This window comes from Hyperolius riggenbachi, chromosome 11 (genome assembly GCF_040937935.1).
Source record: "Hyperolius riggenbachi isolate aHypRig1 chromosome 11, aHypRig1.pri, whole genome shotgun sequence".
NCBI classification, from domain to species: Eukaryota; Metazoa; Chordata; class Amphibia; order Anura; family Hyperoliidae; genus Hyperolius; species Hyperolius riggenbachi.
The window spans coordinates 203,124,423-203,146,922 of NC_090656.1; the positions used below are offsets into that span (position 1 = coordinate 203,124,423).

The 22,500-nt window shown below is 46.3% G+C and overlaps 1 protein-coding gene across 7 annotated transcripts in view; it reads left to right on the top strand.

The window, feature by feature from the left end:
• The window catches only part of PDE3B (phosphodiesterase 3B), a 205,530-nt gene that overhangs the window by 112,449 nt on the left and 70,581 nt on the right, over positions 1-22,500 (top strand). Inside the window, exon 1 of one of the 7 annotated variants that reach the window (XM_068261134.1) lies at positions 995-1,066. The exons of the other annotated variants lie outside the window; for them this stretch is intronic. The gene's annotated coding sequence lies outside the window, so the exon portion shown is untranslated. Of the gene's footprint in view, positions 1-994; positions 1,067-22,500 lie in introns of those variants that run through there. 7 annotated transcript variants of the gene reach the window in all.

Here is a 22,500-nt window from a genome sequence, read left to right on the forward strand (position 1 = left end):
TCCAATATAAACACAGCCAAAGCGTGCCCAACCTTTACAGAGGCGCGTGGCTTTACTCCAGACCCACACTAGGTAAGTGCTACCACTATTTGACAATTCGATACCTTACTTTGCCCATGTACTGTTTGCATCAATTTCCAGCCCTTTTATGCACTTTAGCCCATTTTCCCCTTTTATCTTAATACACCTATAATACACGTTTCAACATGGCCTATTTCTATACTTGTTATATGTAAGGTGCATTTTTTTTCCTATTGTGTGCACTTTATACATTTCACATTTTTATTCCTCCTTTTAATGATATACACTATTTTTGGATATATACTGTCTTGCATATATTTGTCTTCTTACCAACTTTTGAAAACTGTGTATGGGTCCTTAGCCATGATTTTGATCCCCCCCCCCCCCCCCCCAGTTTTTCTCTGATTTGCCTGATGAAGCAGTACTGTACCTGCAAAACGCATTGCAAAGTTAAGCATCTAATAAATGTTAGTTTTTTTATATATAAAAATAACGGAATTGTGTCTGTCTTCTAGGGAGATAACTCTATTAAACTTTTTTAAACGGTTTTATCCAATTTTGACGCCTCTATTTAAGAATTTTCTTTACTGCTGAACGGTCATTAGTACAGGTTACCCATGGCTTCTTGGGGATAGTAGCAGTTATTAGTCACACAGAAGTTTTTTGGGATGAGATTGGTGGGTGGTAAAAATAGCTACACCCGGGCTGGAGGGGTACAATAAGGATGTGCTACACAGTCAATGTAACCCTTTATTATTACAGCTCTGGTGTCAGTGGCGGGCAATGGTGGCGTGTGACCTCTCAGTGGTCTCTCTGTAACAGGAGGATTCCCGGCTTGTGTCCGGTTGCCATGGCATCTCCTCATTGTTTATCCTCATCCAAGTCGTGTTTCTATGGCGACGCCCGTGTGCTCCTGTGATATCTGGCCGCATCACACACACGCCACACAGAGAGTTTTCCTCTGTATCATAAGAGCACCTGTCTGATCACAGGAGAACGGGCGCACGATGCAAAACTTTGCAGACAAAACTACAAGTCCCAGCACGTGAGGCACCTTTCTAGTCCTCTCACATAATGGAAGAAACATTATTATTTAGGGAGGGGAACCAATAAGGCGTATGAGTTTACCACGTTGAATAATCAGATGGAAAAAAAGCAAACTGTCCAACCAGGTTGTTCAAACAAGAGACTTGGTTTATGTAGGAATGATTCTGAGTTCTCTCCGTTCTTTCTTGCTCTGAAATATTATACCTCCTATGTGTCTGATTGGCACAATTTTCAATGACTGTCTGTAGAGGAAACACAATGTGTTGGTCGTCATTTTTTCCCCCTTTTTTAGATGTATTTAATAGATTTATTTCACATTATTTTTACACATGAAAAAGTTTTGCGGCATTTGCACAATGAAAACAAAAAATGTGAAAAATACTTGCCACTCCCTTCCCCAGTCAACTTTAAAAAGGGTATTAAACCCCAAAGGGGACCATACACTCATCGATTTTCTTATTTGATTCCTTGCAGATTTGATTCATTTGCTGGGAATCAACCCCCCAGAATGTAAGATCAATTTTTGAAAAATCGATGTAAAGTATTGGACAGGATGGAAAATGTTAATCGGAGGCCGGCAAGAGCATTTGTAGATCGATGGCCTATAGCTTTGCACTGCATCAAACAGTGTAACTCAATCGATTTGCAATAGATTCCTTGCTGGAATCTGTTGGAAATTGATGTGCAGTGTGTAGTAGGAATCGACTCCTCCTGATTGGTTCCTTTCAGAAAGGAATCAATCGTTTTGGAACATTGAGTGGAAATCTATAAGTGTATGGCCAGCTTAAATCTTAAAAAAAAAAAAAAAAACTATAGAAAACATTGTATTTTGTTAAAGAGGAGCTGTCAGACATACTATCTCAGAAAGAAAAAACATATAAAGGTAGATAAATACTTGCTCTACTTACATAACATATGTATTGTACTGTCCACATTTTTATTTTAGTGATCTTTCTATAGTAAAAAAAGAGAAAATCCTTCTTAGGATTCTCCATTTTAACTGTGTCTATCTTGAATCCAATCCTGATGTAATTTCCTCCCTTACTCTCCTCTGCCTGACTGTATGCATTGCTTGCCCTCCTCCCAGTCTTCAGGCACTCCCACCCAGCTCTGCAATAGAAAGTGCATTATCTCAGCATGAAAAATATTGCTGGGTACAGCAACGCAATGAAGATCTCTAAAGGTAGCCATACACCGGTCGATTTGCCATTAGATCGACCAGCTGACAGATCCCTATCTGATCGAATCTGATCAGAGAGGGATCGTATGGCTGCCTCTACTGCAAACAGATTGTGAATCGATTTCAGCCTGAAACCGATCACAATCTGTGGAGCCGCCGCTGCCGCCTGTCCCCCTCCCCCCCCCGATCATACATTACCTGACGCTGGCTCCCGGGCATCTTCTCCGCATCTTCTCCACGCTGCACCCGCTGCATCCCGGCGCTTCCTGTGTCACTCCGTGACCAGGAAGTTCAAATAGAGCGCCCTCTATTTGAACTTCCTGGTCACTGCAGTGACAGGAAGCGCCGGGATGGAGCGGGTGCAGCGCGGAGAAGATGCAGAGAAGTCGCCCGGGAGCCAGCGTCAGGTAATGTATACCTAATCGGATCGGCCGACGCTAGCGACGCGCTCCCTACCCGCGATCGAGGGTAATTTCCCGCACGGCGCGATCGACGGACCGATCAGATTTCGGGAGGAAATCGGATCGGCGGGTGCGTTTAGCGCGAACGATTGGCAGCAGATTCGATCCCAGGATCGAATCTGCTGTCGAAACGGCCGCGAATCGGGCCAGTGTATGGCCACCTTAAAGATGTGTCATGTCAGATTTTTAACGATGACCGACACCCACAGATTATGCGATCGCATACTTCTCCGCTCAGCCACTCTTCTGGGATCCACCCTCTGTAGCGGCCGTTGGTGGCTTCGCGCTCCCATAATTGGGCGCATTCTGCACAGGCACAACAGTACTCCCAGCAACAGGAGCCCAAAGGGCGTGTACTTCCGCGTGCGTATAAGTCGATACAGAGGGGACCCTAAAGGAGTGGCTGAAGGCGGAACTGTGGCGAAGGACACAGAAGCTTCTAGGGGTAAATCTGCTATCAAATATTTTGCCTGAGAGTAACTTTCCTTTTGGCTGTCCAGCAGATCCTCTGCCTCTAATACTTTTAGCCATAGACCCCGAAAAAGCATGCAGAAGATCAAGTGTTTCTGGCATTGTCAGATCTGACTGGATTTGCTGCATGCTTGTTTCTGGTGTTATTTAGACACCACTGCAGTCAAATAGATCAGCAGCTGCAGGACTGCCAGGGAACTGGTATTGTTTAAAAGGAAATGAATATGGCAGCCTCCATATTCTTCTCACTTCAGTCGTCCTTTAGAATCCATGTGAGTAAAGGGGGATTGGCTCAGACTAACTGGGTGTCAGAAGAGTACAGCAGGTCACTGAAGAGTAGATACATTATGCAGCAGGTATTTTTCTTTTTTTCTCAATCTTTTTTTTTCCCCCCAACATTTCCTTTAATGACTGTATGACCACCTGATCCCCGCGTAGTAGGAAGGCTTCTATTCTAGTTTTTGCCCCAACCTCTCCACTTAACCCCTTTTGCTTCGGAGTGGCTCGGAATCTCCTCCCTCCATCACAGATGGCCACGAAGTCTCCGTCCCCCTGCGGTGGTTCCCACATTATCGCATTTTTCCACGTATCTTTTTTTGCTCTCTGTGTTTCCATGTGAAGGGTCAGCCCGTGAGAACGGAACATTTGCTAGAAAGAAAAAATTAGCCGTCCATATGTAAAAACACAACGTACAGAATTATTACACGACTCTGAGGATAAGTCACAAAAAATGTTGCCAAAGGTTCTGCCCATTGAAGGGCATTTCGTAACGCACAGGATGTTAACCATATGTCTGCATCCATGAAAGCAGGAAGTAGATCCATTCAGGATTTGTGTCAGCTGTAACAAAGGAATGTTTTTCTATATTTTTTTTTTTTTTTATGCTGTCGAGTATCTTTTAAGAGCAGAGAGGAAGTTCTGAGTTCTGATCTGCTTTAAAGGGATACTGTAGGGGGGTCGGGGGAAAATGAGTTGAACTTACCCAGGGCTTCTAATGGCCCCCCGCAGACATCCTGTGCCCGCGCAGCCACTCACCGATGCTCCGGCCCCGCCTCCGGTTCACTTCTGGAATTTCAGACTTTAAAGAGACTCTGTAACATTCAAAACATCCCCTGGGGGGTACTCACCTCGGGTGGGGGAAGCCTCCGGATCCTAATGAGGCTTCCCACGCCGTCCTCTGTCCCACGGGGGTCTCTCCGCAGCCCTCCGAACAGCCGGCGACTGTGCCGACTGTCATTTCAATATTTACCTTTGCTGGCTCCAGCGGGGGCGCTGTGGCGGCTTTCCATTCCGAACTACACGGAAATACCCGATCTCATTCGGGTCCGCTCTACTGCGCAGGCGCAGGAAACTTGCGCCTGCGCAGTAGAGCGGACCCGACGGCGATCGGGTATTTCCGTGTAGTTCGGAGCCGACAGCCGTCAGAGCGCCTGCGCAGGAGCCAGGAAGGTAAATAATGACGTCACCGCTGCCCGGACTCCACGGAGGGCTGCAGCGAGACCCCTGACGGATGGAGGACGGCGTGGGAAGCCTCATTAGGATCCGGAGGCTTCCCCCACCCGAGGTGAGTACCCCCCAGGGGATATTTTTATGTTACAGTTCCTCTTTAAAGTCTGAAAACCACTGCGCCTGCGTTGCCATGTCCTCAATCCTGCTGATGTCACCAGGAGTGTATTGCACAAGCCCAGTATGGTCTTTGGTCTGCGCAGTACGCTCCTGGTGTCATCAGTGGGAGCGAGGACAGGGCAATGCAGGCGCAGTGGTTTTCTGACTTTAAAGTCAGAAATTCCAGAAGTGAACTGGAGGCGGGGCCGGAGCATCGGTGAGTGGCTGCGTGGGCACAGGATGTCTGCGGGGGACCATTAGAAGCCCCGGGTAACTTCAACTCATTTTCCCCCGACCCCCCTACAGTATTCCTTTAAGGTGTGTGATCCAGACAATACAGATCTCAGAAAGACCAGCAGGACTGCCAAGTAATCTGTTTAGTTTAAAAGGAAATAAATATGGCATCCTCCAAATACTTGTAGGTTCCCTTTAAATCAATATGGGGGAGTAATGCAAATCAGCACTTTTCTTTCCTTCCCTTCCAGCCTTCCATACGATTGCATTGAGTACAACAAATTTGTCCGACGTACCTATTTTATCTGATATTGCAAATTCTGTGGTTTGGGGGGTTGAGAGTGGCGTTAAGATGGCCACACGAGATACAATAAAATGAACCGATTTTACGGCAATTTGATAAAAACGATCGGATATCCCCCCAAAATCGAAAGCTTTTTTTTTTTTTTCATTTGACTGAAAAATCCGATAGGATTTCCCGTTTTTTTCGATTTTTTAAAGATCCGGAATGCCAGATATTTTTCTTCAGTCTTTCTAAAAATTGTGTGATGTGTGTTAATTGTCAATTTATTAATGCACACACCCTAGCAATTTTGTCAGTTTCCAATCATTTTTATCATAATTGGGGGAAATTATGTACGGTATGTACGTGTGTGGTATGTACGTGTGTGGTACATGGGTCATATTTTTGAAATGTTACAATCAGTCCGAAAAATGTATTGCAATTCTTAAATTGAACAGATATTTAAAAAATTGTATGGTGTGTGGCCACCTTAAGGCATAGTAGAATTTTCAAATGATTATGTTGCAGAGGAAGTTATCTGGTGTTTCCTACAAGTGAGATGTTGGTTGGAGTGTGGCCATTATTGTGTGGAAGGGATAAACAGAGCACACAAGTCTGCCTACAACCACCTGTTGTCTCTTTGATTCTCCTTGTGGCATATACTGCCATCTAGTGGAAGCTATTATGTTACATACAGATATGTATCATTAAAGCAATCTTGAAGTGTGAAGAAAAAAACAAAAAGAACCATCTCTTTCTTACCTCAGTAGTGAGAAATCACTGGATAGTGATCCTCCTGCAGGTCCAGAGCATTGTCCCTTTATACCTATTCAACCCAGTGGGTCAATACAATAACGTTTGTAAAGCGGTTTTCTCCCATAGTGAGCGGGTCACACAGGTTTCTTCTGGAGGGGAGCGTCACTGTGGGCAAGTGCATCCTAAGTGGGCATATGCGGGGCCCATGCAAGCCAGGTAGAGGGAAGCGCTCGTGCATGGAGGAAAAAAAACTCCATGCGCAAGCGTTCTCTTGTGCTGCGCATACCATACACTAGCATGCCCAGTGCGGTTGCGCCACTCTTCTGTCACGTTCACAGACAGACTATAAAGAGGGACCCGGCGATGGAACGGCGGACTGCAAGCAGAGGGATCTGGTAATATCAAGGCTGTGGAGTCGGTACAAAAATCATCCGACTCCAACTCCTCAGTTCATGAAACCTCCAACTTCGACTCCAGGTACCCAAAATTGCTCCAACTCTGACTCCTTGACTCCGACTCCACAGGCTTTGCATCATAGCTATGGAGTGGGTACAAAATAATTCAACCCTGCAGTTTATGAAACTACTGACTCCGACTGCAGGTACCCAAAATTGTTCAGAGGACTCCTCAACTCTGACGCCACAGCACTGACCTCTGACTATCCAAAGAAAATGAAGAAATCATTGCATCAACCATAACAAAATGCAGACCAGATGGACGGTGCAGATGTCGGGAGCCCCCCCCCCCCCCCCCAAAAAAAAAAAGTTATAGCTTATAAGAATAAGCTATACTCGTTGCTTCCCAGAATTCACACAGATACTTACAGATCAGAGCATGTTTTATAAGTACACCAACCTGTTTTGTGGTACAACAACTTTGTCAAGTCAGTAGTGCTTTCTACCTAGACTAGATACATTGTTCTCACCAGTCTCTTTTAGCCGGGTGCTCCACCCGGGTAGTTTTGGTGAGCACCCGGCTGTCATCACGCTGGTGTGAGCAGAGTTGTGCAGAGAAGCGCCGGCCCTGTATTCTTTCATCTCGCCCCACCCAGCTATTTTTTCATGCCACCCGGCAGGAAATAAATTCTGGGGAGAACACTGAGATATCTCATATAGATGGTCATTTTTTTGTTTTCTATAATGTGACCTAAACCATTATTAATGTAAAAACAAATACAAAGATAACCATACAAAATAGAAGGTATTGCAAAGTACACACTGGCATGTTTTACAGACACGCATTTATATTCTATATGGATTTCTACTTAAATTAAGCACATTTAAGCCCGGTACACACTTTCAATTCTGATTGGCCAATCACTGACCAATGTTACCACCTCCATGTAGTATGAGGGCCAACAGATACTGAATACTGTGAGCAGATTGTGTAGGTAAACTCTCATACCACATGGAGGTGGTAACATTGGTCAGTGATTGGACAATCATAATTGAAAGTGTGTACCAGACTTCAAAGGGACTCAGTGCAGTAACTATGGAAAGATGCATACCATTTTGAAGCTGTCTTTCCAATGATATATAAACCGCCACCCTACACCTTTTAGTTTTTGTTATTTTTGGCCGCCATCTAGGATTCCTTATTCAGCATTGTATTATGCAGGACGACACTTTGCCCAGTGTCGGCAGCTCCATTCAGTGCAATGCAATGAAATACAAGGAACCCGGGGGATATAATTACAAACATCATGCTGGTAGGTGTGAGGATATAATTAATTAGTTGTGGGTATGCTTAAAGGCATACCCACAGGCACTGCTCGGAGTCACTTTAATTTCCAGGGCTAAAGGCTCATATACACATCAGATAAAAGTCTTTGGAAAATGAAAGATCACATACCAATTTTACCCCCTTCCTTGTAGTATGAGAGCCATACTCTACACAGTCTATTCTATGGAGCTGACATCCCCATCAGATAGAAATCTTTGCAAGATTTGCAAGATGCTGCACACATGCAACAGATCAGTATCTGCAAAATATCCGTTCCTGCAAATTGCATTTATAGTCGATGATATCTGCAGATCCTCATACACACCTTGTTTAATGGACAATCATATGCAGATAAGATCCAGCAGGATGGATCTTTTGATCAGCAGATGATTGTCTGATCTGCAGATGAATGTCTGTTAAACAAGGTGTGTATGAGGATCTGCAGATCTCATAGACCAGCGGTGGCGAACCTATGGCACGCGTAGCCTAATCTGCTGGCACGCCACCGCTGCTTATGAACTGGCCGCAGCGTCTACTAGACGCCGCCGCCGCACCAGTTCATATCCCGCAGCCCCGCAGTCTCCCGGGAGGCAGACCAGGGCTACGGCAAGATGGCTGCCGAAGCCCTGTACTGGAGACTATTTGTGTCTCCAGTACAGGGCTTCGGGCGCCATCTTCCCATAGCCCTGCACTCTGCCTGTCAGCGGCAGCGCGGGAGACTGCAGGAGGAATGTCCGGGGGAGATGCGCTAGAGCCCAGCCGAGAGAGAAGACTTCTGTCAGGTGAGTACATTACTTTTTTTTCAGGTAAAATGCGGCCCACTGTGTTATTTTCTGGTAAAATGTTTTGTCACATTGTGTTTATGTCCTGTGACATGCTGCCCACTGTGTTTGTTTTCTGGTGAAATGTGGCCCACTGCGTTTTTCTGGTGAAATGTGGCCCACTGCGTTTGTTTTCTGGTGAAATGCTACCCTCTGCGTTTGTTTTCTGGGGAAATGTGGCCCACTGCGTTTGTTTGCTGGTGAAATGTGGCCCACTGTTTGTTTTTTAGTGAAATGCTGCCCGCTGCGTTTATTTTCTGGTGAAATGTGGCCCACTGTTTGTTTTCTAGTGAAATGCTGCCCACTGCGTTTATTTTCTGGTGAAATGTGGCCCACTGCGTTTGTTTGCTGGTGAAATGCTACCCCCTGCGTTTGTTTTCTGGTGAAATGTGGCCCACTGCGTTTGTTTTCTAGTGAAATGCTGCCCGCTGTTTGTTTTCTGGTGAAATGCTGCCCACTGCGTTTATTTTCTGGTGAAATGTGGCCCACTGCGTTTGTTTGCTGGTGAAATGTGGCTTACTGTTTGTTTTCTAGTGAAATGCTGCCCGCTGTTTGTTTTCTGGTGAAATGCTGCCCACTGCGTTTGTTTTCTGGTGCAATGTGGCCCACATTGCATTATTTTCTGCTGAAATGTTGCAAACATTGCGTTTATTGTCTGGGGTAACTTGCTGCATTTATTATTAAGGGCTCATTCACACTACAGAACGTATGCACGAATGCGATTTCATGCATGCGCTGCCAACGCACAGTGATCGCACGGAATGCACATTGTGGTGCGCTAAAGCGTGGACGCCGGCAGCTGTACCCATCGGGGAAACGTATGCGTTGTGCGTTAAAATGTTCCCAGATGCGTTACAACGTAACGCATGGGAACGCACACCTGTAGTGTGAATGGTAACATGGAAGTCTATTGACTTTCATGTTACCATATGAATCTTACATTATGTGCGTTGCGTCAAAACTGACAGTGCAGCAAATAGTGTGAATGAGCCCTTAATGGTCATAGTTGGCTATATTTGCTGCTTTGGGGTTACGGCGGGTATAAATAGCATCATACAGTTTCTGCACACCCATGATGCGAATCCTCGTTTCACCACATCATGGCGGAAAACACTGCTTTCTTATGCCTTGCTGTTACATCATTATGTTAGCTCCGCCCATACAATATCATGGCCACGCCCATTCTTTGGCACGGCGCGCTGCGCGCACCGCGACCCCCCAGTGGCACTCGGAGATAAAAAAAGTCGATGTTAAGTCGCAGTTTGGGCACTCGGCCTCTGAAAGGTTAGCCATCACTATCATAGCCTATGAATGCATTTTGCAGCAACTGATCTTTTGCAGATAATGATCTTTTGAATGTGTACAGCATCTTTGTGTGCAGCATCTTGCAAAGATTTCTATACGATGTCAGCGCCATAGAATAGACTGTGTAGAGTATGGCTCTCATACTACATGGAAGGGGGTAAAATTGGTCTGTGATCTTTCAATTTCCAAAGACTTTTATCTGATGTGTGTACCCACCTTAAAGCCTGGTTAAAACATCTAATTTTGATTGACCAATCGCTGCCCAATATTACCTCCTCCATGTAGTATGAGAGCCTACCTACACAATCTGCTCATAGTATTCAAAATCTGTTGGCCTTAAATTTTGATTGGCCAATGTTACTACCTCCATGTAGTATGAGAGCCAACAGGTGTTGAATTATGAACAGATTGTAAAGAAAGCTCTCATACTACGTGGATTTGGTAAAATTGGTCAGTGATTGACCAATCCAAATTGAAGGTGTGTACCAGGCTGAATGTCACTAGACAAGAGCACTGCGTTACAACGCAAAACGATATTCATGTCTATGGTTAACCCAGCTTCAATCTAAACAATAACTGTACAAGCAAAATCCATCTATAATATACAACACATCAATGACCAGGTAAGGAATCCTCACTAGAGCCGGCCTAGCTCCTTCAGTGCTTAATGCTAAAGTTTAATAGTGATATTAAGTAGTAAGGATATTAATTATCCTATATAAATGGCTACATAATTACATCATTCGGGGACTTCTATCCAACATAATTATATGTATGAGAGATTATATAAATTACCTCCAAACAAAATTATAATCATCCACAACTAGCTTAGTACACGTTCAGCTATCTACGGATGATTATACTTTTGGTTGAACTTTGATACATATAATTATGTTAGACAGATGCATGTAGCCACTGATGCCTGCTTTTACTCACAGGTTTCTGGTCAGGGCCGTGGAGTCGGTGCAAGATTCATCCAACTCCGACTCCTCAGTTTATGAAACCTCCGACTCCAGGTACCCAAAATTGCTGCGACTTCAGGTACCCAAAATTGCTGCGACTCCAGGTACCCAAAATTGCTGCGACTCCAGGTACCCAAAATTGCTGCGACTCCAGGTACCCAAAAGTGCTTCGATTCTGACTCCACAGCCCTTGCAGGGTTATGAAGTGGGTACAATAATCATCCGACTCCGCAGTTTATGAAGCCACTGCCTTCATGTACCCCAAACAGTTTTGACTCCACCTCCACAGACCTGTTTCTGCTATTGTAGATAGTTGATACGCATGTATTGTTATTCCCTTTTATTTTACTTGGAATCTGTGCATCATTCCAGTTATCTATTCTAGGGCCTAATAACCTAAGCAGCAGTAAAACTGGCATGTGCAGGGAGCACACAGCAAGCTCACCGGTAGTAATGGCAGGGGTCAGCGCTTCTCACCCTATAAGTGCTATAGTCGTTACCAGGGAAATGTGTGTATTGATATGGTAATGTGCAGCATGCTGCTAGTGTAGCATCTATTGCTATAGGAGAGTGCCTGTAACCCCAGCAACGTACATTGCCCTGATTGCGTATTGGGCATCAGGCGCCATATGGTATATCTTATCTGTTATCCTGAAGATGTGGTCTGTGGATCACAAAACCTGTCTATCTATCTGACTTCTGGTACGGTTTATGGACAGGTAAAGGGAATCTGAAGTGAAAATAAACTCATGAGATAATGAATTGTATGTGTAGTAGAGCTAAGAAATATAGCATTAGTAGCACAGAAACCAGTCTCCTATTGTTTCCAGTACAGGAAGAGTTAAGAAACTTGTCTATGCAAAAGGGCCTCTCTGAGCTCTCTGACCCAACTTGGGTCGGAGACGGTCCTATTTTCTGAAGCACTTATACATAAAAAAAAAGCAGTGAGAGGCAACTTCAGATAAGATTTTACTGCAGGGGAGATCAAGGGGTCACTAGCTCTGCTCTGCTGCATAGTTTACAATGCAGCGTGGAGTTTGTAAACTGCAGATAGGATGGAATGATGCAATGTTAGAAAAAAAAAAAAGCTGTATAACTGAAAATACAAATAGGAGACTCTCTTATTTGCTACTAATGTTCTATTCATTAACACATACAATTCTTTATATCATAAGGTTTGTCTTTTTTCCCCTTGTTTCATTGTCACTGTAAGGAGCCTGTTATTTGTGCAATTTTTACTAAATGATCGTATTTTCGATGAGGTGCTCCTGACTGAAAGAAAAGATTGTAACTAAGCAATCCACAAGCTTAATAATCCGAACTATTCCCTATAACTGCAGTCGCCCAGGATGGATTGGGCTCCACCAGCTGCTTTGTTGTCATCCAATACGATCCGAATAGTCTGATTGAAAAAATGATCGTTTACTAAAAATTGTACGATTAAAGGGGAACCTCTACCCTCTGCATGTTCCATTCTGAATTGGGGGGGGGGGGGGGGGGGCTCTACTATCCAGTTCTGATTGGTTGTTTTGTTGTTGTTTGTAGAATGATTTTACGTACAGCACCAAGGAATATTTTGTTACGGAAGATAACACAGGAAGACCGGGGGCCACAAGTAATGGCAATCACTGTTTTTTTCTAGAACTTTTTACAGTGATTTCCAGAACTTTTAGAGGCGATTTTATTTCACTGCTAGCTATTCGTAGAGTGATTGTGAGTTCCACTTTGTTTTTTGTTATTTTTGCTTGTTTTTGTGGTTCGAGTGCTAAAATCACTGCCAAATTGCTTTTGTACAGCTAGTGGAAAGTGATTTTGCGTTGTTCCTATGCATTGTCCCAAAGCACAAAAGCTCCAAAAAAAAAGCTCCATGACTGGCCTAATTGCAGTCACTCCTGTGGGTTCCCCACCCTAGTGGGCCATAGCCCTAATGATGCGTGATGTTAGCAGGTACAACGTACTGATGGGATATCGGCCATTGTAGGCCAAGGTTGCCCATACACAGCCCAATAAAAGCAGTGGATCTATTTTTTAGGTTACTCCAATTGCTCAAGGAAGGAGGGTTGGTACCTATATGGTGAAGGGAAAACCAGGACCCATTGTTGTAGTATTGTTAGGTGATCAGATTTACAAACAGAATTGTGGGTAATGGATACTCACAGGGGTGGGTTGCAAAATTTGCAACCACCATATGCGCCTACGGTGAAATGACCACCCCCACGCTAGTATCCCAGATCCTTGAGTTTTTCCTAGTTGTAGTTGACTACAAATTTGGAAAAGACTATCACCTCCAAAGGAGGTGTCGAGACACTAAATAAAAGGGTTGTGTACATTCTCTATATTCTGTATTGTAGAGCGATAGAAATACATAAAGAGACGTCTTACCTCTTCAGATGATTCACACCAACCTCCTTAGCAGTTATCACGAGTCCAGCTCGGGGTGGAAAAAACAAGCTAGGAGCGGTTATCCCGAGCTGAACTCGTGGTAGCCACCAGTGAAAGGGGTCTATGCAGAGCGTTTTAACTCTCCTCCCCCGGAGGATCCCGATGTGGAACGCCATTCTTCTTCCTCTGCCGAGGCTCTGCTTCCCCCTGGTGAGATCGCTGTCTGTCGTCATGACGACAGCCAGCAGTCTCACTTCAGGGCTATAGCGCCACCCAGAGGACGGAGGGAGAACTGCAGCGCTGGACCCCAGGTAGGTGAGTGAGTGCTGGGGCTACTGCAGATCTCTCTATTTTTTTTTTCCCAGGTTTTAGGGTCTAAAAGCATGCAAACAATTGCACCTCTTTTAGACTCGAAAATCCGGAAAGAATCAGACCACCAAGGGGACTAATATAAAAGAAGTTTTTATTAATAAACAGTTAAAGTGTTTACAACGCGTTTCACGGGTCCCTGCCGGCTTCCTCGAGTCAGTAACACAGAATAAACCTGATCTGTGGGGAGTGTGGGTGTCTGTGTAGTGAATATAGTAACAGTAAAAGCAGGTTATTACTGTTGGGAGTCATGCGATTCCAATACCTGCAGAGTGAACGGCCCACTGTTGCCTATTAGTCACAGATGTGAGGCGTGTGACCAGGGCTGCGGTGCTGTCAGAGGAGGGGTCATGCAGGGGGCAGTTAGGTTGGTAATTTTCCAGCTGGTAGATGTGCACACTTAGCAGTTTGCAGTTGTCACGACTCCCATTGCACCTCATTGGACACGGATCAGGACAGACGATAATGCGGCCTGACGGTCTGCTCCCCCCCAGGGACACGTCTGTGTGGGGCCGCACGGCCTGCCCTGGCTAAAGATTGGCCTCAGCAAATGCTTTGTTCACATTGCAGCTTGGGGATGCTGGGGCTTGAGGCCACAGCCCCGGCGCTGCTGTCTGGAGGAAGCTTAGGAAATGATTAATTTATTTGCTTCCTCTGGAGTTTGCTCTGACATTTTTCACCCATTTGCATCAGCCGCTGTTTGAGTTGAGCAATGCGACAATGATGATACCTCATGATCCAGAGGCAGAGAACCAATCACAGCAGAAAGGCCCTTGTTACTCATTTCTCTTACCTGTACTAATCCACTGATTAGCAAGTGAGGACACCACCTTATCACAGTCTAGTCACAGTTGGGCACCCTGTGGTTGGAACCGGTGAACTGGGTGCTGGGCTCTGTAGCTGTTGAATAGCTCACAGTAATGTTAATGGGATACTTAAAGGGAACAGGAAGCAAGTATATGGGGTCTGCCATTTTTATTTCCTTTTAAACAATACCGGTTACCTGGCAGCTTTGCTGATCTATTTGGCTGCAGTAATGTCAGAATCGCACCAGAAACAAGCAGTCAGATCTGACAATAATGTCAGAAACGCCTGATCTGCTGCATGCTTGTTCAGGGTCTATGGCTAAAAGTATTAGAGGCAGAGGATCAGCAGAGCTGCCAAGCAACTGGTATTGATTAAAAGGAAATAAATATGGCAGCCTCCATATGCCTCTCACTACAGGTGTCCTTTAAGCCTAAGAAAAAAATCAGTTTTACTCCCCTGCAGCTGTCCCGTGCCCTCGCAGTCACGATCGTATTTTCCTGCCCCCCACTGCCAGTTACTTTTGTTTTGCCGACAGGCCTGGCCACGTGTCTCCTTCTACACTTTCCCATCCGCAATAGCGTCCTGCGCGGGATGATATTACGGATGGGAACACTTAGGAGACTCGTGGCCAGGCCTGCGCAGGCGCAGTAAACTTGTTGGAGAATATGAAACTAGCTGGCGGCGGGGGACATGAGGATCCAAGAGTGACTGCGAGGGGATGGGACGGCTGCAGGGGGTTGGTAGAAGCCCCAGGTGAGTAAAACTGTTTTTTTTTTTTTTTTTCAAAGGCTTAAAGGGATACTGTAGGGGGTCGGGGGAAAATGAGTTGAACTTACCCGGGGCTTCTAATGGTCCCCCGCAGACATTCTGTGCCCGCACAGCCACTCACCGATGCTCCGGCCCCGCCTCCGGGTCACTTCTGGAATTTCAGACTTTAAAGTCGGAAAACCACTGCGCCTGCGTTGCCGTGTCCTCGCTCCCGCTGATGTCACCAGGAGCGTACTGCGCAGACACAGACCATACTGGGCCTGTGCAGTACAATCCTGATGACATCAGCGGGAGCGAGGACACGGCAACGCAGGCGCAGTGATTTTCAGACTTTAAAGTCTGAAATTCCAGAAGTGAACTGGAGGCGGGGCCGGAGCATCGGTGAGTGGCTGCGTGGGCACAGAATGTCTGCGGGGGACCATTAGAAGCCCCGGGTAAGTTCAACTCATTTTCCCCCGACCCCTCTACAGTATCCCTTTAAGTATCCCTTTAAATCTCAGTTACATGGCGCAGCGAGGGTGAGTTAGGGGCCCAATATCAGCCTATCAGCTATCATTAGCCAACAGTCCTTCGGTTGCTTGCTAGTTACAGATGAGATGGGTTAGTGTTAGGCATTAGGAGAGTAGGTTAAGGTCAGTGTTCTCCCCAGAAATTTTTTCCTGCCGGGTGTGATAAAAAATTAGATGGGTGGGGCAATTGAGAGAATGCAGGGCCAATTTTTAGGGGAAAGCCAATTAACTTATCTGCGTGTTTTTGGGATGTGGGAGGAAACTGGAGTGCGTGGAGGAAACCCACACATACACAGAGAGAACGTGCAAACTCCTTGCAGATGTTGACCTGACTGGGATTCGAACTGGGGAGATTGTTAACCACTATGCCACCGTGCTGCCCGAAATGGGATGTATTAAATATAGGTGACCTCTTTTATTGGCTGATGTTGTTTGCTTTCGCGGAAATCTCCATGTCGCCTTCTTGTGCTGCGGTTGAGGCCGGCGCGGGTTGCAGCACTGGGGTCTCGGGTTGACTTCCGACACCTCTTATCGTCACCTATCTCTGACTGGCTGCTACCTTCTGCTTCATGCCTTTTCCCCTGATTATACGGGACTGAATATACAATGCAGAGTCACAGACAGGTGTACTGGTTTGTTTTACACCCCCCCCCCCCACCAGCGCGGATGCCTGACATTAAGCTGCAACTCCGGACATGTGACCTAAATCCAGCCATCACTTCACGTGTAAATATCTGGAGTGTATCCGCTCACCAGCTGCAAGGTGAAAGCAGCCTGACCCCCTGACATTGAGCAGGAGATACCTGATTCCCCAAAGGGCAGAATATTCAGGATTTGGGAATTTCTTGGGAAGGGGTAATTATCAATGCAAGTTAATGAATGCACTTTGTAAATTGTACCCTCGTTGTGCAGCTTTATCACAAGATACTCACATGCTACCGAGTTTTCATATCGCCATTTTCTGTTGCTTTTAAAGCGGACCTAAACTCAAAACTTCCTCTGTGCTCTTAAAGATCAGTAACAGCATAATAACCTTTACAGAAATACATTTCTGTGTTACAGCTGATACAAATCCTGCAATAAATCTGCAGTGTGTCGACTTCCTGCTTTCATAGAAGCAGACATGGGGTTAATTACCTGTGTTTACAAATTAGCTGCTCTGCCAAGGCAGCCAGCTGACACAGCTGAGAGATCAGCTGGGAAGCTTCTAGGCATTCTGCACTCCACAAAGAGGTGAAATTTCAGCTTCACCCAGTTGTGGGAAGTTGTAGCTGGCTGCAAACTGGCAAGTTAAGGAGACAGACCAGTCTTATGGTGCACTGATGATATATTCACATCATAGCATGCGCTGTCCCATGTAGAGCTGGTGCGAGGATTGCAAATGATCTTCTGAAGGTTTCAGCCAATGATGTGCCATTTAGTGTCTGTTCTGTCTCTCCGGCTTTGTTTATTCTTGTTCTCTGCAGAACAGCAAGTGCCGAGTCCCCAGACCCACCTGCAGGAACTCCAAATGCAGGTCCGCTTACTGGAGCAGCACAGCAACTACTGAGTTTACAGACCCACCTGCTGACACTCCAAATGCAGGTCCGCTTACTGGAGCAGCACCCATAGCAACTGCTGAGTCCCCAGACCCACCTGCAGACACTCCAAATGCAGGTCTGCTTATTGGAGTAGCATGCATAGCAACTGCTGAGTTCCCAGACCCACCTGCAGGAACTCCAAATGCAGGTCCTCTTACTGGAGCAGCACAGCAACTACTGAGTTTACAGACCCACCTGCTGACACTCCAAATACAGGTCCGCTTACTGGAGCAGCAAACATAGCAACTGCTGAGTCCCCAGACCCACCTGCAGATACTCCAAATGCAGGTCCGCTTACTGGAGCAGCACTCATAGCAACTGCTGAGTCCCCAGACCCAGAAACTCCAAATGCCATTTTCTTCATTTCTATCTATGCTCTCTTGAGCAGAGACTTGTGCTAGGGAACGTGTGTCCGAGTGAGCAGACACTTGTGCTAGGGAATGTGTGTCCGTGTGAGCAGACACTTGTGCTAGGGAATGTGTGTCCGTGTGAGCAGACACTTGTGCTAGGGAATGTGTGTCCGTGTGAGCAGACACTTGTGCTAGGGAATGTGTCCGTGTGAGCAGACACTTGTGCTAGGGAATGTGTGTCCGAGTGAGCAGACACTTGTGCTAGGGAATGTGTGTCCGAGTGAGCAGACACTTGTGCTAGGGAATGTGTGTCCGAGTGAGCAGACACTTGTGCTAGGGATAGTGTCCGTGTGAGCAGACACTTGTGCTAGGGAATGTGTCCGTGTGAGCAGACACTTGTGCTAGGGAACGTGTGTCCGTGTGAGCAGACACTTGTGCTAGGGAACGTGTGTCCGAGTGAGCAGACACTTGTGCCAGGGAATGTGTGTCCGAGTAAGCAGACACTTGTGCTAGGGAACGTGTGTCCGAGTGAGCAGACACTTGTGCTAGGGAACGTGTGTCCGAGTAAGCAGACACTTGTGCTAGGGAACGTGTGTCCGAGTAAGCAGACACTTGTGCTAGGGAACGTGTGTCCGAGTGAGCAGACACTTGTGCTAGGGAATGTGTGTCCGTGTGAGCAGACACTTGTGCTAGGGAATGTGTGTCCGTGTGAGCAGACACTTGTGCTAGGGAATGTGTGTCCGTGTGAGCAGACACTTGTGCTAGGGAATGTGTCCGTGTGAGCAGACACTTGTGCTAGGGAATGTGTGTCCGAGTGAGCAGACACTTGTGCTAGGGAATGTGTGTCCGAGTGAGCAGACACTTGTGCTAGGGAATGTGTGTCCGAGTGAGCAGACACTTGTGCTAGGGATAGTGTCCGTGTGAGCAGACACTTGTGCTAGGGAATGTGTCCGTGTGAGCAGACACTTGTGCTAGGGAACGTGTGTCCGTGTGAGCAGACACTTGTGCTAGGGAACGTGTGTCCGAGTGAGCAGACACTTGTGCCAGGGAATGTGTGTCCGAGTAAGCAGACACTTGTGCTAGGGAACGTGTGTCCGAGTGAGCAGACACTTGTGCTAGGGAACGTGTGTCCGAGTAAGCAGACACTTGTGCTAGGGAACGTGTGTCCGAGTAAGCAGACACTTGTGCTAGGGAATGTGTCCGTGTGAGCAGACACTTGTGCTAGGGAATGTGTGTCCGAGTGAGCAGACACTTGTGCTAGGGAATGTGTGTCCGAGTGAGCAGACACTTGTGCTAGGGAATGTGTCCGTGTGAGCAGACACTTGTGCTAGGGAATGTGTCCGTGTGAGCAGACACTTGTGCTAGGGAACGTGTGTCCGAGTGAGCAGACACTTGTGCTAGGGAACGTGTGTCCGAGTGAGCAGACACTTGTGCTAGGGAACGTGTGTCCGAGTAAGCAGACACTGGTGCTAGGGAATGTGTCCGTGTGAGCAGACACTTGTGCTAGGGAATGTGTGTCCGAGTGAGCAGACACTTGTGCTAGGGAATGTGTGTCCGAGTGAGCAGACACTTGTGCTAGGGAATGTGTGTCCGAGTGAGCAGACACTTGTGCTAGGGAATGTGTCCGTGTGAGCAGACACTTGTGCTAGGGAACGTGTGTCCCAGTGAGCAGACACTTGTGCTAGGGAACGTGTGTCCGAGTGAGCAGACATTTGTGCTAGGGAATGTGTGTCCGAGTGAGCAGACACTTGTGCTAGGGAATGTGTCCGTGTGAGCAGACACTTGTGCTATGGAATGTGTGTCCGAGTGAGCAGACACTTGTGCTAGGGAATGTGTGTCCGAGTGAGCAGACACTTGTGCTAGGGAATGTGTGTCCGAGTGAGCAGACACTTGTGCTAGGGAATGTGTGTCCGAGTGAGCAGACACTTGTGCTAGGGAATGTGTCCGTGTGAGCAGACAGTTGTGCTAGTGAATGTGTCCGTGTGAGCAGACACTTGTGCTAGGGAACGTGTGTCCGAGTGAGCAGACACTTGTGCTAGGGAACGTGTGTCCGAGTGAGCAGACACTTGTGCTAGGGAATGTGTCCGTGTGAGCAGACACTTGTGCTAGGGGAATGTGTGTCCGTGTGAGCAGACACTTGTGCTAGGGGAATGTGTGTCCGAGTGAGCAGACACTTGTGCTAGGGAATGTGTGTCCAAGTGAGCAGACACTCTCCTTTCAAAACATTTCCTTTTGTGCAACTCCTATAAGACAGCGAACATGACAGTGAGGAACGGGGTTCACACTTACCACTCTGGAAAAACGACCGTGTTTACGCATTTTTTTTTTGCGTTAAAATTTGCATTCATATGCAATTTTTTTCACCTTTTTTTTTCTGCAGCTAATGAACATCAGTGGGAATTTGCATGCTCCATGTGCAAGATTTTTCTTGGGCATCCAAAGCGCAAACATTTCTCCATTGACTTTCATTAGATTTGTGAAGGATGTGGTTTTGCACAATCGCTATTCGCATGCGTATTTTAATAAGTGTAAACCCTGCCTTAGCCAAGCTTTACTATTACTCTTCAAAAAAAAAAAGTCCTGCACTCTTGCATGTATGACTGTGTGCTTCTGGCAGCTGGACGGAGCAACTGCCATTCGCTTTGTGCTTTAAAAAAAAAAAAAAAAAAAGAAAACCCTGAGAAACCCCCTTGAGGAGATGGGCTACTCAAAAACCTGTTGGTTTTGTCATAATTCTTCTACCTACTGTAAGTGACAGCGACATAGGAGAAAAGTAATGTATGACTTATTTTACTCTGGAAGAAACGTACTTCTTATTTGTATGTTAACATGTATTTTAAATTTTATAATTTGGGCGATGGTGGTCCTTTAATTTGTTGTAAATTTGGAAATCTGCTTTCTGCCTCATCTCCTCATTACCTTGGGAGTCGCCTTCCCTGCGTCACTCATGTATATTACCCTGGCCAGGGCTGCCCCATATCAGCTCGGAGGCCCTGCACGGGATCAGTCACGCTGGAGGCAGGCAGACGGCCTGGCAGTGTCGGTCTCTCACTTCCCCATACAGTAGTGAAGTGACTGGATTGACGTCACTGAGCCCAGATAAGATCTACACGACACACCGCAGCAGCTTCCTGTCACCTCTGCGGTCTCAGCAACGGCGCTTCAGTGTGTCACTGATCTGTTTTTTTGTGAACCCCAAACACCACCGTCCCCAGGGTTCAGCCTTTGGTGAGGTGCACTAGGTGGGTCTGCTGGGAATTGTAGTTCCCTGTAACAGATGGAACTGCTTGGAGTATAAGCTTACAGCATTTTCGTTTATTGGATTGGTTCCCTGACCGCAGTATCTAAAGGTTTCCATAAACGATACAGTTTTTAGCGGACGATCTTATTTTCAATGAGATCACTGTTTGAGGGCATATTCACAGTGGGACGTTGCATTGTAATGCAATGTTAAAGTCGCAACGCAGCATCGCAATGCAAAAAAAGGTGGTAAGGCAACACTGCGTTACCGTGGCATACAGTAGATTCAGTGGAGCTTACAGTCAATGAAAATTATGCCTCTCTTTATCTGTTTAACGTCTGTGTTTAGAGGCAACGCACTGCAAGCAGTGAGTTACCATAACGCAACATTTACAATGCAACGTTAACGCCACACTGTGCATGTCACATAGGCTTAAAGAGACACTGTAAAACCAAAAACGACCCCTGGGGGGTACACACATTGGAGGGGGAAGCCTCCGGATCCTAATGAGGCTTCCTCTGTCCCACGGGGGTCTCGCTGCAGCCCTCCGAACAGCGGCCCGACAGCCTGTTCAATATTTACCTTTCCAGGCTCCAGCGGGGTCGCTGTTGCGGCTCTTCTGATGGGGATAGGCGGAAATAGCCGTTCTCCGTCGGGTCCGCTCTACTGCGCAGGTGCAGGAGACTTGCACCTGCGCAGTATAGCGGCCCGACGGAGATCGGCTATTTCCGCCTATCTCCGTGGGAAGGAGCGGATACTACGCCTGCGCTGGAGCCAAAAGGTAAATATTTACGTTGCCGGCCCTCCGGGAGGATTTTCGCCGCCGCCGTGGGACCGATGAGGTGAGTACCCCTAGGGGAGTTTTTTAACATTACAGTGAGTTAACCTGAGTTATAATGCAGGACAATAACGTTACACTGTGAATGCGCCCTGAAAGAAAATATTGTATTTAATTGAGTCACACCACTAAACAATCCAACTTGCGATCATATCTCCACCAGTTATGATCCACCAAGTGGAACAATCATTTCTTTAAGGAAATGATATTATGGTTAACATTGATTAGTCCCATTAGCTTCTCTGTTTTCATGCAATACATTCTGTATTGAAAGTATAATAATTTAATAAAAATTGTACTGTTAATGTGGCAACTTAACATTTCTCCAATCTAATAATATTTAGGATAGAGGTGGATGGGAACCTGAAAGGTGCCCACTAATGGTACAATCTTGATTGTACAATCGTACCAAATCTATTTAGTAGAAGAGTAAACTGAGTGGATGCTTTCAGTAGTCTCCCCTATTACAGAGAAGTGGCAAGAATATGGAGGCTGTCATATTTATTTCCTTTTAAACAATACCAGTTGCCTGGCAGCCCTGCTGATCTATTTGGCTGCAGTAGTGTCTGAATAACACCAGAAACAAGCATGCAGCTAATATTGCCAGATCTGACAATTTCAGAAACATCTCATCTGCTGCATGCTTGTTCAGAGGTTATGACTAAAAGTATTAGAGGCAGAGGATCAGCAGGATAGCCAGGCAACTGGTATTGCTTAAAAGGAAATAAATATGGCAGCCTCCATATCACCTTGCTTCAGTTGTCCTTTAACATAAAATATGCAGCAAC